This window comes from Phoca vitulina, unplaced genomic scaffold (genome assembly GCF_004348235.1).
Source record: "Phoca vitulina isolate PV1807 unplaced genomic scaffold, GSC_HSeal_1.0 scaffold25, whole genome shotgun sequence".
NCBI classification, from domain to species: Eukaryota; Metazoa; Chordata; class Mammalia; order Carnivora; family Phocidae; genus Phoca; species Phoca vitulina.
In genome coordinates this window covers 32,394,916-32,412,376 of record NW_022589728.1, presented here as the reverse complement: position 1 = coordinate 32,412,376, position 17,461 = coordinate 32,394,916, and the positions used below count along the sequence as shown (strand labels likewise).

Sequence of the window (17,461 nt, the reverse complement as noted above, 5' to 3'; positions counted from 1 at the left end):
ATTTTATTTATTTATTTGACAGAGAGAGACACAATGAGAGAGGGAACACAAGTAGGGGGAGTGGGAGAGGGAGAAGCAGGTTTCCTGCCGAGCAGGGAGCCCGATGTGGGGTTCAATCCCAGGATCCTGGGATCATGACCTGAGCCGAAGGCAGATGCTTAATGACTAAGCCACTGAGGCGCCCCCTTTCTCTGGTCATCTTATAGGAAAATAGTATATTGTACATTTCCTGTCTGAGACCTGAAATTATCCAATTATCCAAGTAGCCCTCATTCCTTTTAGTGGGAGATGGATAGAGAGATCAGAGTTTGGACAAAGGATTGCCATTCCTAATAGGTTGATAATTGTTTCTATAATTTTCCAATAAACAGCACTAGAAAATATGTATGTGTATTCTATCTATCTATCTATCTATCTATCTATCTATCTATCTATCTATCATCTATCCATCATCTATCATCTATCTATCATCTATCTATCTATCATCTATTATCTCTATATAAATATAGACATGCATGGAGAAGATATAGATATATATTTTAAAAATAAAATATCTGATTTTTACATGAAATTTCTACTCATATTCAGTATAACTTAACCTTTCTTTTTATATGCATATCTCCTCTCCCCCACATTGAACATCCTGAATTCAAGGATACTAGGGATGATAAAATTAGAATTGTTGATTTTATCCTACATTACACACACAGCATCTTTAGAATAATAATACAAACATTAGCACCAATTTAGTTTAAAAAAGAGTTTTTTTGCAAATGCCCTACCCATTCTGTCCTGTTTATTCACCACTGTAGTCTACCCAGAGTCAGAACAGGCAGCCAGCACATTCTGTACTCTCTTCTTTCTGTCCTCCATTGATTTTGATTCTATAGGTAAATCACTAATATCTAATCTTTACCAGCAGTCCTATGTCAAGGTCTTTGCAGTCATTTTGGTTGTCTGAAGGTCATTATTTAACAAATTTTGAGTTAAGACTCATCAGAGAAACATTACCTGAGACCTTGCATGCTGATGACAAATTTTCTGCAAACTGTATACTTGACAGTAATCTTGACTACATATAAAGTCTTTATCATTTCTTTTTTCATTTCTTTTGATTTATAAAATGTTTCTATTTTTTTAAAAAATCTTCTATTTCCCTTAAGATACTCCCTAGTTATTTACTCCTCATTCTTTATTTCAGACACAATTGCTTTTTTTAAATTTCTAATTCTTCCCTGATTCTGTCACCCCATTTCTTAGTTACACTGTTCTTTCATATTTTTATTTTATTTTATTTTGTTTTTCTAAAGATTTACTTATTTATTTTAGAGAGAGAGAGAGAGAGGATGCAAGTGGGGGGAGGGGCAGAGAGAGAGGAGAGAACCTCAAGCAGACTCCCCACTGAAAGCAAGCCCCATACAGGACACGATCTCATGACCCTGAGATCATGACCTGAGCGAAAACCAAAAGTTGGATGCTCAACCAAATGAACCATCCAGGCACCCCATTTAAAAAAAAAAAAAAAAAAAAAGATTTATTTATTTGAGAGAGAGAGAGAACTTTCATATTTTAGATGACTTTTCCTTTGTCTTTTTATCGATTTTGAGGTACTGATGTTTTGTGGTCATTTCTTCCAATCTGACTTCATTGTCTTTATGGATGTTATTTATTTTGTCTCTTAGTCTGTCTTTCCTTCTTAAAATAATTTTGGATGGGAGTCACTTTTGTTGTATTTGTGTTTATGAAATTGATTTCATTAAAGTTTAAGATAGCATTTCTAACTTGCATCTAAATTTCTCTCATTTGTTGTTTTTGTGAAGAGTTGAAGAATATAGCAATTTATGTCATGAGAATTCCTAATTGATTCTCTCCTTCGATTTATTCTGTCTCCTTTTTCTTTTGCCTCTATTGTTTCCATTTTGAGTTTTAGTCATAGACATTTCTCCTGAGCATAGATTATTGTCATGGAAAAGAGATTAGACTAGTTCCCAGAGTTCATAGGATGTAGAATGCTCTACATCTTTGGGCCTTATCATAGACACCCTGTTCTCACTCAATCGTACACCATCCTAGTTTTGCTGCTATTCTCAAAATGATTTGTTGAGCTTTCATGTAAGGCCCTGTTGGTTATTTGGTAGTTCTCAAGTTTTACTAGATGCCCCTTTCCTTGCTTCTCCTATTGTCATGCAAACATCAGGTATCAGGGTCCATCTGCCCCCTCATACCTTCTTGCATTTTGGTAATCACGTGGGTACATTTTTCCCTGTAGATATTGTCCATGTCTTTTTGTTTGACTATCCTAGTTGCTCTATATGTTTGTTCTCTTTCCAGAATTCTCCTCTGACTTAAATTAACTGAATTGACGTTACCTGATATCAAAATTATGAGGAGAAAGAAAAGAACTACAAATCTAGAAAAAATATGTTTTGTTCAAAAGTTGTGTAATTAAAAAAAAGTTGTGTAATTATGGATGTCTGTGAGCATCTTATTTATATATTGATTGATGTTATTTAATCATAAAACATCACCGACCAGAAGATTGGAATATATGGAAAGTAAAGTAAAAATCTAGGGAGCTCCACTACTGTTCCACTACTGGCCTGTTTTTGTTCTTGTATTTGCATAGGGGGCTGAGGAGGGACTTGTTGTGAAGTCTGACAGAATAACGGAATGCCTGGATAGTGTCTTCATGTCTTCCCTCTTACCTGTGAGAAACACACTTTGTGTTCTGAGCTTCCATACTTTTTATTTTATTTTATTTATTTTATTTTATTTTAGCTTCCATACTTTAAGTTTTACAAAGGCATGCCCCCAGATGAAGGGGGTGGAACACTTTGATGCGTGATGTTTCAGGTCTGACCATAAGCAATTATAAAGACTTAACCTGGCAGGCTTCATGGAGGAGAGCCGCCCTCCCTACACCAGACATTTTTTTTTTTTTTTTCCACTCTGCCCCAGTATTCAGTTACTTTCCACTCTTAGGCCTCCCCCTTCTCTTCCCTTCTGGTCCTTGAGTCCTCAAAATGTCTTGGGCCCCCTTGTCAGTGAAAGGATCCTTGCATATGTGCTGATCCATCTAACACGGTTCCGTAGGGAAGAATGGAAGCCTGTGGGAGCGGCACTGCCTCCTGGGAGACTCCTGCTTAGCCTGTTGTGGTGCGTAACTCAAGGACTGGCTGTTACTTTCGTTTGACATATCTGGATGGACCACTCTGACACCTGGCCATCTGGCCTTCTCCCGTTCAGTTCGGCTCTTGATGGTGGTGAAGGGGTTCAGGACAGGTCCCCCAGAATATGCTACTTTGGCATGTGGGTTATTTTGAGCCGAAGGCATTTGAGACTCTGTGGGCTCAAGAGAAACTTTTTTCTCTACCTTAACCACACAGAAGAATCTAAATTCGGGGTCTTTGGCAGAATAAGGGCTATTATCTGTATCATAGGGCAAACACTTAATTACCAAACATCTGTTCTTCTTTTCGCCCTATGAAATGTGCTCCTTTCCTCTGAAATCCCAGACCCCTCTTTCCTTCTTCTTATTTCAAAATGGCATATATATCTAATTTTGCCTGATTGTCTTTGGAATTTCCACGTCGGTGTGGATTCCCCATAGGTACACCTATTGAATTTGACTTTCTCCTATTAATCTGTCTCGTGTCAATTTGATTCTTAGTCCAGCTGGAAGGACCTTTGAGGGGCAGGAATTCTTGTTTTTAGTCAGGGGGTAAATTTTTCTAATTCTGGGTATCTGTATTAAGAAGGCTACTTGCCTGCATATGTATGACATTCCTAGTAATAATCTGAATTTGTCTTACTTTTCTTTCTTCTTTGGTTTAGAACTCAAGTGAGGAAAAGAGGAGTGTTATACATTGACCTCCTCAAAACCCTAACATCTGCTGCACTGGGCTGAAATCTTGAACAATAAACAAGAGTGAAATTTAGGAAACAAAATGGTAACTTGAATATTAAGTTTTTGTTGGGCTGGGTACATAGGGTCAAGATTCTGGCAATTTGTAGCAGCTTATATTGTGCATTACAGCTGGATTTTACTGTAGTATAATAACTAGCTTTTAACTGGTAAGGCCTGGACCAACACTTTTTGGGCTTTGGTCCCATGTGATTTTTGACTTCTCTGTATCATTTCAGCTTATGGAAGCTTTGACCACAATCAAGGGGTGGTTTTAATCTTGCTTGCATTGACCGTAAGCAAGAATGTCCAGGCCTCAGCAAAATCATGGTGTGCTGGGAGTTGACGAAGGCCATGGAGGAACAGGTTGGAAATAAAGCAATGCCTGTACTCCCACCACTTGAGAAAAAGCAGTGGCAGAATAAAATGGTACTGAGAGCTTGGGATATACAAAAGCTGAGGAAAATAAAGGTTTTAATCTGAAGATAGGAGTCACATAACCTGTTACCAGCTTTGTCAATAATAAATTGGCTTATTTTTTCTTCATCTGTCTTACCTTTTCTCTCTCTCTTTTTTTTTAAAGTTAAAAATTCCTTAATTTTTTACTTCCTGGTACCACTACCACAATTGACAGGGCAATAAACCCGGTGTAATGAAAACGAAAAAGACAAAGCTACAACAGATAAAAGACCTCAGGAATGTACATGTCACTGACAGCACGGCACAGTAATCAGTAGCTGCACTTTCTGCAAACTGTGGCTACGACAGTCCGGAACAAGAAGGGGTTCCAGTACCTTCCCTGACTATGGATCATCGTTCCTTCTGTGGCAGATTTTTACAGTTCCCCTAACGCATTTGGGAAGACTATCTCAAAGTAACCTGCAGCTTTCCTGACAACTCCTCGCTCTCTCTCCTGTTAAGAACTCTAGCCCTTTTCTTCTGAAAAATTGTTAGAACCTTTTGCTACCATATCCACCTCTTCACCACCAGATCCATAACCACCACTGTAGGGACTGCCCGAGCTTCTTCTACCAAAACAGTCCCCCTTCATGGGTCCAAAATTTGATTGCTGTTGTCCACTATAATTTCCACAATCATTATAGTTCCTGCCACCACCATAGTTACCATCTCCAAAATTTCCTCCATCATTGTGACCATCATATCCCCCTCCACCACCGCCATATCTGCCTCCTTGGTTTCCATATCCTGGTCCACCACCACCATCGCCTCCTCTACTGCTATAACAAGGACCACTACCATAGTTGCCACCATCACCTCCAAATCCCTTATATCCACCATCACCTCCTCCCTAACTACCTCTGCTGCCACCACTTTCACCACCATAGCCTCGTCTTCCACCAAAGTTTCCACCACCTCCAAAGTCTCCTCCACGGCCCATGAAGTTGCCAGATCCACCTCCACGGCCTCTTTGTGATCCAACCGATACATTTCTTGTTCAGAAAGGGCCTTTTTTCACTTCGCAATTATGCCCATTAATACTGTAGTATTTCCGAACAACAGTTTTATCGACAGTATCATGATCATTAAAAATTACAAAAGCAAATCCTCTCTTTTTTCCACTCTGCCTGTCTTCCATAACTTCTATGGTTTCAATCTTGCCATGCTTTTCAAAGTAGTCTCTCAAATTAAATTCTTCTGTGTTTTCTTTAATACCACCAATGAAAATTTTCTTCACTGTTAGATGGGCATCAGGCTTTACAGAACCCTCCCTAGAAACAGCTCTTTGGTTCCACTACACGCCCCTCAACCTTGTGTGGTCGGGCACACATTGCTGCAACCACCTCTTCAACACAAGAGTAAGTCACAAAACCAAAACCCCTGGAACGTTTTGTTTGGGGGTCTCTCATCACCACACAATCTGTAAGTGTGCCCCATTTTTCAAATGTTCTCTTAAACTATCATCTGTAGTTTCAAAGCTCAAGCCACCAATTAGCAGTTTTCTCAACTGCTCTGGTTCCTTTGGATTGTGGCCTTCCTGCCCCTCGGTAGGGTTCTTAAATGTAAGAACTGTATTGACATTTATCTAAATAGAAGTTATGTGTAACTTAACTGCATAGGAAGGAAGCTCATCAGAATTAAAAATAGCCAAATAGAGCTGAAATTGAATATGACCAAATCACACATACCAAAAGACAAAATGAACAAAATTCCAAGAAGGGCATTTAAAGAAAGGCTCAAACTAAGAAAAGGCATAGTGCTTCATTCATTATGTAGTAGTCACAGACATTAAAGATGAATAAATAAATATGGTACAATTTAATGGAGAGCATCACAATGGTACCTTGCCATTAGAATGTCCTACTTCTTTTTTTTTCAGTGTTGAAACCTTGCTTGCTTTACTTGGTGAATTTCACAGGATTTTGTTAAATGATGTTGCAGGTATCCTTAAATTTCTATAATACAACAGAAAATCTGGTTGACATCCATCTTATTAGGCAACATAAAAGTAAAAGTTAAATGAAAAGATTGACATAAGTAGAACAGTATTTGTTATTATCTGGTACTGTTGATATTATAAAGTAACACAGAACACATTACTATAGAAAGAAAAAAACAGGTAAGATTTTTCTTAAGTAGAGAGTACTTATGTTTCCTAACCAAGTCTATAACATGATTTCAGTAGTTTAGGTTGACTTCCTTTAAGACTGCCTTTCAATTTTATTGAAATATAAAATTACATAATTTTATTTATATATATAATTGTATATAAATTATATAATTTCTGTGTAAGTTCTTCTCTGAGCTTTTAGTGATGCTGAGATATACACAGTTTATGATGATTTTTAATACTTTAAGACATTAAAAACCATGCTAGATTGGGGTGCCTGGGTGGCTCAGTCATTAAGTGTCTACCTTCAGCTCAGGTCATGATCCCGGGGTCCTGGGATTGAGCTCTGCATCTGGCTCCCTGCTCAGTGGGGAGCCTGCTTCTCCCTCTCCCACTCCCCCTGCTTGTGTTCCCTCTCTTGCTGTGTCTCTTTCTGTCAAATAAATAAATAAATAAATAAATAAATAAATAAATAAATAAATAAAATCTAAAAAAAACCCCATGCTATATTAAAATTATGAAATCTGGATGAAGGGGGGGAAATCGGAGAGGGGAGACGAACCATGAGAAATGATGGACTCTGAAAAACAAACTGAGGGTTCTAGAGGGGAGGGGGGTGGGAGGATGGGTTAGCCTGGTGATGGGTATTAAAGAGGGCACGTTCTGCATGGAGCCCTGGGTGTTATGCACAAACAATGACTCATGGAACACTACATCTAAAACTAATGATGTAATGTATGGTGATTAACATAACAATAAAAATTAAAAAAAATAAAATAAAATTATGAAATCTGATGTGAAAACAGGGATGATTTTCTTGTTTTTACAGCAGTCAAAATTTGTCAATACCTTTTGGAATTCAGTTTCTGGTACTGCAGCATTTTTTATTAAAGTCCAATAATTATTTGGATTATTTGATTTATTATAATATACTCACTTAGAGGTAACTCATTATCTCTGCCTCTCACTTCTCTCCACCTATCCTGTATATCCTACAGTGTTTCTGTATTGATTGCTGGGATGCCATTCAACCAGTCAAGTAATTCATACCCTTGGAATCATTCTTCAGGTTTTCTTTCCCTTACCTGCTATATTCAATTGGCCAAGCTATTTTGTAGATATTTCCCATTAAATATTTCTTATTTTTTCTCACATTTTTCTACAGCCATTATCTATAATTATGTCATTATATTTTATCTAGATTACAGAAAGGAATTACCATTATTCTCACTTCTTTGTCTGCCTCCTGTATTCATCCTAATCTATCCTACTCCCTCACTGTTGGCAGAGCGATCTTTCTAAAATATAAAGGATCATATTAATCTTCTAATTGAAGCCACTGGTAGGTCCTTTTAGCTAATAATATGAAGTTACATTTATTAGCTTAGCATAAAACAGTCTCCAAAAACTAGTATTTATCTGCAATTCCAGTCCCATTCATCCTTTTTCTCTCCCTCATATCCTGTTCTTCATGTATAGAAAGCCATGTTTAGGTCCCAGAAAATATACTCATGCCTTTGTTCATGTTATATTAGACTGGACTTCTTTTCTTCCTCTGATTGACCTCAATTCCATTTGTCCTTTAAGATCTATATTAACTTTTTTCTCTTCTTTGAAGACTTGCCCTGTCATCCTAGCCAATGTCAGATGGTTTATAGTATTGGTCATACCCGCTTAGCTTGATTTTTTTGAATTCCATCTCTCCTGAGTTCTACTGGCTTATGGTTTATTTATATCTCTTGTCTTGCCATATTATCTCCAAATTCTTCTATCTCTGCTTTGGTCTTTTGGTTTATAGATTTATTTTTTGTATTAGTTTCTATTTTAATGATTATATTATGGGCTTAGTTTTTATTTACTGTGTGAAGAGATTTTTTCTGGCTGATGTTTTTTATGTGCCATCTGCCTTTCCTGTTTTCTTTTTCCTTTTGTCATTGGGACATCTTACATTCCCTTTGGTTTCTTTGTGATTATTTACCTTTCTGTGAGATGAGTTCTTCTTGGACGGAGATGTTTATATTGAGAAGGGGATAAAGTTTAATTTCTGGCTGGTGAGAATTGTCTGTGACACATATTGTGTGTGTGTGTGTGTGTGTGTGTGTGTGTGTGAGTGCCCGTGTGAGTGTGTGTGTGTAAGAGAGAGAGAGAAAGGGATAGAGAGAGGGGAATATCTTTTAGGCTTCACTCCTCCCCATGCAACAGAGCTTGGAGGCCATAGGGTAGTCTTCACCATGCCTCACTTACAGACTTTTCTCTGAAAATCTAGCTTGTCTGTCAAGTGATTTTCATTGTTCTGAACAAGGAGTTATTTGGCATTAGGGGTGTGCCACTTTCCTCCAAGCAAGTTGCTTTACCACATTGTCTGATGTCAGCAGCAATGGGCATCCTCTCTTAATGTCTTGTGACATTTCTTTTTGACCTTGATTGCTATTGTAGTCCAGGAATGTAGATATCTCTTAATTTCATAGAAGATGGTATTTGGGTTTTTCATCCTTGTTCTTCCAATCAGTTTTAAGTTATTTCTGAGAAGGGAAGTGGGTGATGCCATCTTTCTCTGTAATATTAAAATAAAAGTGAATTCACTGTACTAAAAATATTAATTTCAAATGGATTTCATTTTACAGACTGAGCATCTTGAGGATAGGAAACTTTATATAATATGATATAATTTATATATATATATATATTTTGAGCCTCATTGCACGGTCTAAATCTTGCTACCTTGCAGAGTTTAATGCACACTAACTGATGAATGAGTTTAGACAAGTCAAAAGGATGGTGGCAGCACTACAAATTAAAGCCATTATAGCCAGAGGAAACCCTACAGCACAGATACCAATTACAAAGTGTTCGGCACCCACCCCCGGAAATCGGAGGGGGAGACGAACCATGAGAGACTATGGACTCTGAGAAACAAACTGAGGGTTCTAGAGGGGAGAGGGGTGGGAGGATGGGTTAGCCTGGTGATGGGTATTAAAGAGGGCACGTACTGCATGGAGCACTGGGTGTTATACACAAACAATGAACCATGGAACACTACATCAAAAACTAATGATGTAATGCATGGGGATTAACATAACATAATAAAATAAAATTAAAAAAGAATAAATAAATACCTTTCTAAAAAAATTTTAGTGAATATTTGAAAAAAAAAAAAAACAAAGTGTACAGTATCTGGAGGGCGCCTGGGGGCGGAGTCAGTTAAACTTCTGACTCTTGGTTTCCGCTCAGGTCATGATCTCAAGATCAAGTCCTGCGGTGTGGCTCCCAGACTCTGCCTGAGTTTCTCCCTCCCTCCCCCTCTGCCCCTCCTGCTCAAGCTAAAATAAATAAATGAATCTTAAAAAAAAAAAGTGTACAGCATCTGGGAACCAGTTTATTTTGTGGGATTTACTTAACTATAATTTTGTATTTTTTCATTTTCTCAATTTTAAGAATAACTATTTTTTTAGATTTCAAGATTTTTTAAAGACTTTAAGTCATTCAACCTTAGAACCACAGTTCCCTTTTCCAGGCAGACTTCCTTAAATATCTACTTTCTTTTTTTTTTTTTAAAGATTTCATTTTTTTATTTGCAGAAAGAGACACAGCGAGAGATGGAACACAAGCAGGGAGAGTGGGAGAGGGAGAAGCAGGCTTCCCGCCCAGCAGGGAGTCTGACCCCAGGACCCTGGGATCATGACCTGAGCTGAAGGCAGACGCTTAAAGACTGAGCCACCCACGCGCCCCTTAAATATCTACTTTCAAAAGCTTACTTGCCACATGTTGTCTCTGTCCTTCTCTGAACTTTTAGAGAAAACATATTTTTTCCTTCTGTGATATTGAGATACACAAAAGTCTTCCATTGTCCTGAGTTTTAGCAACCCCTTGATACCTGATAAATTATATTTTTAGGCTCAAAGTGTCTGTAACGCGTGTGTCTTTTCTGTGGGGTCCTTTGATAGTATCATGGGCAGTATTGAATGACGATTAAGAGCCTGGGCTCTGAAATCAGACATTCTTGGTTTTAAATTCAGACTCCCCCACATTCTATTGACCTTATGCATGGTTTTAACGACTCTTAGTTTCTTTATCTATGAAAGGAGAAAAATAATACATACCTATTTCATAGGGTTATCTATATTATTCTTGCATGTAAATACTAAACACCAAGGGTAAAATATGCTTCCCTAATTCATGCTACCTGAAACTTATTTACTATTGGTACTTTAGCAATCTTTCATTTGGGAGTGACTTTTAAACTCAGGGTTTAGCTAATTATAGAAAGTCTAATCAAGGCTGCCGAGATTTAGTTCTAATAATAATACTTTACTTTTTCTCTGCAAATTCTTCAGGGCTCTGCTCATTCAGACATTCTGTTCCAGCCACCCTCAGTACTAAAGCTTCTGGACAATGCCAGTCTCACATCGAGTCATTGTTCCACAGTATAAAACAGTTGTATTTTCTTTTGTTTTTAATATTTTATTTATTTATTTGACAGAGAAACATAGTGAGAGAGGGAACACAAGCAGGGGGAGTGGGAGAGGGAGAAGCAGGCTTCCCGCGGAGCAGGGAGCCCAGTGTGGGGCTCGATCCCAGGACCTTAGGATCGTGACCTGAGCTGAAGGCAGACTCTTAACGACTGAGCCACCCAGGCACCCTCTTTTTTTTTTTTTTTTTTGATGTTGAACAAGGTAGATGGAAAAGATGGGATAAGAGAATTTATAATTAAAGACATATTTCTGTTTTCATGATCAGATATCCCTTTCAAACTTTTAAGTGTAAATTTTGAATCTTATAAAAAAATGAGTGAACCAAGTTCAGTATTATGGTATACTAAGAAGTATATTACAATGTTGTTCATAAGGAAAAAGTGGCTATATATTATAAATAAACATATTTATTTTATAAATTCTATAAATATATTTAACATATAAATATTAACAATATGAAATATATAAACATATTTTCTTTTTGAATTTTTTTTAAAGATTTTATTTATTTATTTGGGAGAGAGAGATAGAGCACAAGAGGGGGTGGGGAGGGACAGAGGGAGAGGGAGAAGCAGGGAGCCCAACGCAGGGCTCGATCCCAGGACCCTGAGATTATAACCTGAGCTGAAGGCAGACGCTTAACCGACTGAGCCACCCAGGTGCCCTTAAGCATATTTTCTATTAATATCATTTATTTATGCTCTTTAAATGATACTATTTCACCAAATTTAGATATAAACATATAATGTACAAAAGTGGCATAACAATTTGCCAGTTTGAAAAAATGTCACAACTTATATTTTTAAATGTTTAGTTGAAGTATAACATACATACAGGAAAGGACATATATCATAACTCTACAGCTTGATGAATATTTACAAACTATATATTCCCATGTAACTAGCATTTGGACTAAGAAAGAACATTGCTAGCACACCAAAACTCCCCATTGTATCTCTTTCCAGTCAATGACCCTATTCAAGAGTTACTATATACTAACTTCTAACCACATAGATTAGTTATAACCCCTTTTGAACTTTATTTTATTTTTTATTTTTATTTTTTTAAGATTTTTATTTATTTGACATAGAGAGAGAGAGAGAGAACACACAAGCAGGGGAATTGGCAGACAGAGGGAGAGGGAGAAGCAGGCTCCCCTGCTGAGCAGGGAGCCAGATGTGGGACTCGATCGCAGGTCCCTGGAATCATGACCTGAGCCGAAAGCAGACGCTTAGCCGACTGAGCCACCCTGGCACCCCCCTTTTGAACTTTAAATACAAGGACTCCTTATAGTATGTATTATTTCACACTAGCTTCATTCTCTCAGTATTCTGTTTCTGAGATTCAACCATATTTTGCATATTTTTTTCATTCTTATTGCTGTTTATTATTATATCATGTCCCTAGAGCCCATTTATTTACCTCTTAAGCTGTTGATGGACATTTGGGTGGTTTACACCTAGGAATATTATGAATTGTGTTGCTATGAATATTTTAGCACAAGTCTTAAGGTCAGCATATGAACTAATATCTTTTTGAATATAAAGTAGGAATGGAATTGTTAATCATGAGGTGAATGTATATCCAGCTTTAGGAGATACTACTACACAGTTTTTCCAATATGAATGTACCATGATAAGGAGTTCTCCATTGGGTCCTTGTGCCCTCTTGACTGAGAATAGTCAGAATCATTTCATAGCAGTTCTAAAATCTTTGAACTTCAAAGGGAAAAGTGAGGTGTCTTATCTTTTTCCTCCCAGGAGTCCATGCAAAACGTTTTCTTTCTTCTCCAGAAATGCATCGCAAAGGATTATCGGGAGGGAAAGTCCCTGAGGACACATAACCAGTGTTATCACATTTTTTCCTCAGAACAATAGGTGCATACTTGCCTTGCATTATCATAACTAAGATGCTTCTTCAAACATTTCTTCACAGTACATAGAAAATATGCTGAAAGGTGACAACATATATGCAATCTCCAGATATCCAGGTAGATAAGCAAGCATCAGGCAACTTTTCATTAGCACCTTCACAGAAGTTCTGCCTAGCCAGGCAACCAGATATAGATGGAAGGACCTGATCTGTTGGAATCTTCCCAGGCTATATTTATGCTTGCCTTATTCAGCAAATATCCATGAATAGTATTCGATGTGTCTCACAGAATGCACCAGCTTGATATTTATGCATTTCAAAAATTCAAAACAATAATATGGCCAAAGCTAAAAAAAAATTACTTAAAATTTTAGATGTGCAATTCTATTCCAAATTTCTCCAGGAATAAATTACTGATATACTGTGCCAACAGAAGTGTTTGCTCTCAAATAAAGTTTCCAGGAGGTTACATCATATCCTCTCCTATTAAAAATACTAGCAGAGGAGAATGAAGTGTGGATAATACCACATACTAATGCATTTATAGGAATTATTTATATGGGGATCAGGAATCGGGTTCATTCCTTCATTGACATGTTCTATTTTGGCATTTCACCTCATACTAATCAATGAAGCCATTCTCTTACTTTTGTGTGTGAATCAACAAGATTTTCAGTTTCCTTTATTTACTTCAATCAGAAACTCACTCTGCAATAAGAGATATTGTTCTCTCTCTCCCTCTCGACCTTGCTCCTATCGTTTTTCACCTTTCCAGGACATGGAGTGGTTGTGTGTTCAAGCTTAAAAGGACTTTCTTGCTGCTTCCATGTAAGAGCTATGCTGTCAATAGAATTGTTGATATGCCTTTTGTTAGACATTGACGGTATCATAAACAGTCCTATGTTAGATATAAGTTCAGAATATATTCTCAATCATATATGATATTAGAGAAGATGTTTAGTTATTTTATGATACAAAATGTGAGTCAATTCTCTTAACTGAAGAAAAGTCACAATTTTGAATTGCATGGGAGACAATGGGCTATACAAAACTGGCTGAATGATAGGGATTCTGTGGGAACAAGAAGTGGGAGAGAGTTGGGACCTAAGGCTGGGCAAAATTAAGTTCCCGAGGTAGGCAGCAAAAATGCATGGATGGTAGGGATTAATTTAAGATACACAAAATCCTGATATATAGATATAAACAATCAGGAATGTTCACTCATTATAAACTTTTTATTGAAGTAAGTCATATGTGAAGTAAGTCATATATATGACTTACATAGGAATCACACATAATTTATGCACATCTATATGTATTTTACACATACAAAGTCAAAGATGCTCTACAACATGAACACACCTCTAACCAGCATCTAAATAAATTTTCAGAACATTATCAGCACCACAGAACAATTCCTGTGTTCCCTTTCAGTCACTACCAGCCCCCTAGTGCATAGTAGATTAGTTTTGCTTGGTTTTGAATTTCATACAATTGAATCATCCAGTAGGTACTCCTTATTGACTATGCTTAACATTATATTTGTGAAATTCATTTGAATATGTTGTATTTGCAAGGTACTCATTTTTGTTGCTAATCATTATATGAGTTTGTTAAATTTGTCTTTTCTTGTGTTACAGACTTGGAGTTGTTTATTGTCTGGGGCCATAACAAAGAATGAAAAGAATGTTCATTCTTTTTCATAATTTTGGTAAATATATAAACTCATTTATGATGAGTATATGCCCAGAAGTGGAACTGTTAGTTATAGGGAATTGACTTTTATGTGTGATGTGGGGAAGGGATTAAGATTTATTGTTTTCCATATTGGTATACAATTGATTCAACATTGTTAATGAAAAGAGCATGCTTTAGCCCATATATTTCAGGGTTGCCTCTGTCATATGTCAAGTGGTCATATGTGTGTGGGTCTGTTTCACTGTTTTGTTTTTGTTGTTTCTTATGCAGACACGTTACTTCTCTGTTAGTTGATCCATGATTGGCCCTTATGTTAGATATACTAGTAGGGTATTAAAGCAATCTCTCAAATAGTTAAGAGCACTTGTGAAAACTGTATTTCAAACCTGCCAAATCATAAGCTTCTCCCTTGGTAAAGACATTTTATGAGAAAATTAGACTACCTAGATAGTCATTATTAAACTTATTCCCCCCCCCCCCATAATGCATATTGGTTAAAGATCATGGTTTCTTTGTAAGACTAGTTAGGCTTCTCTCAAGTGGGTAGGTTTTCCAAAGTGACTCTGAAATCATTATCATCTCGTATAAAATTGCTCAAGCATTTTATCAGGAATTCTAATTATTTTCCAGAAGGGATAATAGATCATATCAATTCACAAATTCTATCAAAGACCAGTTTTAGGACATTTTTCTTTCTTATAAATGTTTTACCTATACATGTTCAATTCCAGACTCCTAGACAGAAATGTTCTCCTAGATTTTGAAATTGTAGACAGGATAACTTCTTTTTCTCCAGTTTATTATAACTTTAGTCCTCAACTAGTCATATAAAAGAGGATCAAAATCTTTAAAATTTCTGGGGCACCTGGGTGGCTCAGTCTTTAAGCGTCTGCCTTCGGCTCAGGTCATGATCCCAGGGTCCTGGGATTGAGCCCCACATCAGACACCCTGTTCGGCAGGAAGCCTGCTTCTCCCTCTCCCACTCCCCCTGCTTGTGTTCCCTCTCATGTTGTCTCTCTGTCAAAAAATAAAATCTTAAAAAAGATTAAAAAAAGTAAAATCTTTAAAATTTCTTTTCCCCCTCTTTTTCATTAAAGTGGCGCAAAGCTCATGATTCAAATCAGGTAGAATGTTATTGAAGGATTTTTGAATTATCCATATGTTCAAAATTTTCTAATATTTCAGCCAAATATGAATTTAACAATCTGGCTCTGAATTTCCAAAAAAGAAATAATTCATATGAGGAAAATAAATAATCATCCATAGGTAAATATTTTGTCTAATTCACTTTTACTTTATAGTCACTATCATTTAAAAATACAATGTGGGGCGGAGCAAGATGGCGGAGTAGGAGACCTGGATTTCGTCTGGTCTCAGGAATTCAGCTGGATAGGGATCAAACCATTCTGAACACCTACAAACTCAACAGGAGATCGAAGAAAAGAATAGCAACAACTCTCTGAACAGAAAAGCGACCACTTTCTGGAAGGTAGGACGTGCGGAGAAGTGAATCCGAGGCGATATTCCGGAGGATAGATGGTGGGGGAGGGGCCTCCGTCGGCCACTTCTGGCAAGTGATAGAGCCGAGGAGCACAGAATCAGAACTTTTAGAAGTCAGCTCTGCTGAGGGACGTCGCTCCAGTGGCTAAGCCGGGGGGTGGAACCCTCGCGGGACAGTGTGGTCTCAGGACCCTCGGGGTCACAGAAAGACCAGGGTGCCTGAGTGTGGCAGAGCTCCCAGGTATCGGAGCAGGGAAGCTGGCTGCAGAGACGGAGCCCAGGCGCGGGCTCTCAGCTCGGGGTTGCCATAAACCGTGATCCGGGGCACAGTCAGGCCCCTGCTCCTCCAGCAGGGACCCAACAAGCGACAGATCCGGGGAGACTCCCCTTCCTCCCCTGGGAAGAGAGGTGCGGGAGTGCACCGCAGGGATCTGCTGGGTTTGGAGACTCCACACCGAGTCGGGTGCCAGAGATAGAAACGCTCGGTCACGGGCCAGGTGAGCATGGAGTGCAGCTGGAGACCGGGGAGATGGGAGTGACTAACTGCTTTTCTCTGGGGGCTCACTGAGGAGCGGGGCCGAGTTCTTGGCTCCTCCGGGGCGGAGATTGGGAGGCCGCCATTTTCACTCTCGGCCTCCAAAGCTGTACGGAAAGCTTGCAGGGAACAAAAGCTCCCGAGAGCAAATCCGAGCAGATTACTTATCCCAGACCGGCAAGGGCGGGACAATTCCGCCTCTGGCAAAGACATTTGGGAACCACGGCAACAGGCCCCCCCCCAGAAGATCAGCGAGAACAGCCAGCCAAGACCAGGTTTACCCATCAATGAGAATGGCAGAACTCCAGCGCTAGGGGAATAATGCACATAGAATTCATGGCTTTTTTACCATGATTCTTTAGTCTTTCAAAGTTAAATTTTTTTTTAACTTTTTTTTTTTAATTTTTCTTTTTCCCTTTTTCAACCAACATCTTATCAATCCCTTTTTTAAAAAAACATTTTTATTTTTCATTTTTATAGTCATATTCTATCCCTTCATAGTAGTTACCTGTATTTTTGGCATATATATATAAGTTGTTCTCTCTTTAAAATTTTGAGATAGTTTCTTCTAACAGATCAAAATATACCCTAAATCTCTAGTGTATGGTTTTTTTCTACTCTCCTGCCTGATCACATTCTCTCCCTTTTTTTTGCTTTTTTTTAAATCCTCTTCTTTCTTTTTTCAAACAACTTCTTATCAATTCCTTTTATAAAATTTTTTATAATTTTCATCTTTACAGTCATATTCCATCCCTTCATCATATCAACCCTTATTTTTGTACATATATAAGTTTTTCTTTCTTTAAAATTTTGGGAGGCACTTTTTTCTAACAGACCAAAATACACAAAATCTAGTGTGTGGCACTGATCTATGTACCAGCCTGATCATATTTGATCATATTCTGATTTTT

At 37.8% G+C, this 17,461-nt stretch overlaps 1 pseudogene; it reads right to left on the bottom strand.

Moving 5' to 3' along the window:
• Positions 1-4,854: 4,854 nt before the first annotated feature.
• LOC116643262 overlaps positions 4,855-17,461 on the bottom strand; it is an 86,956-nt pseudogene continuing 74,349 nt past the window's right edge.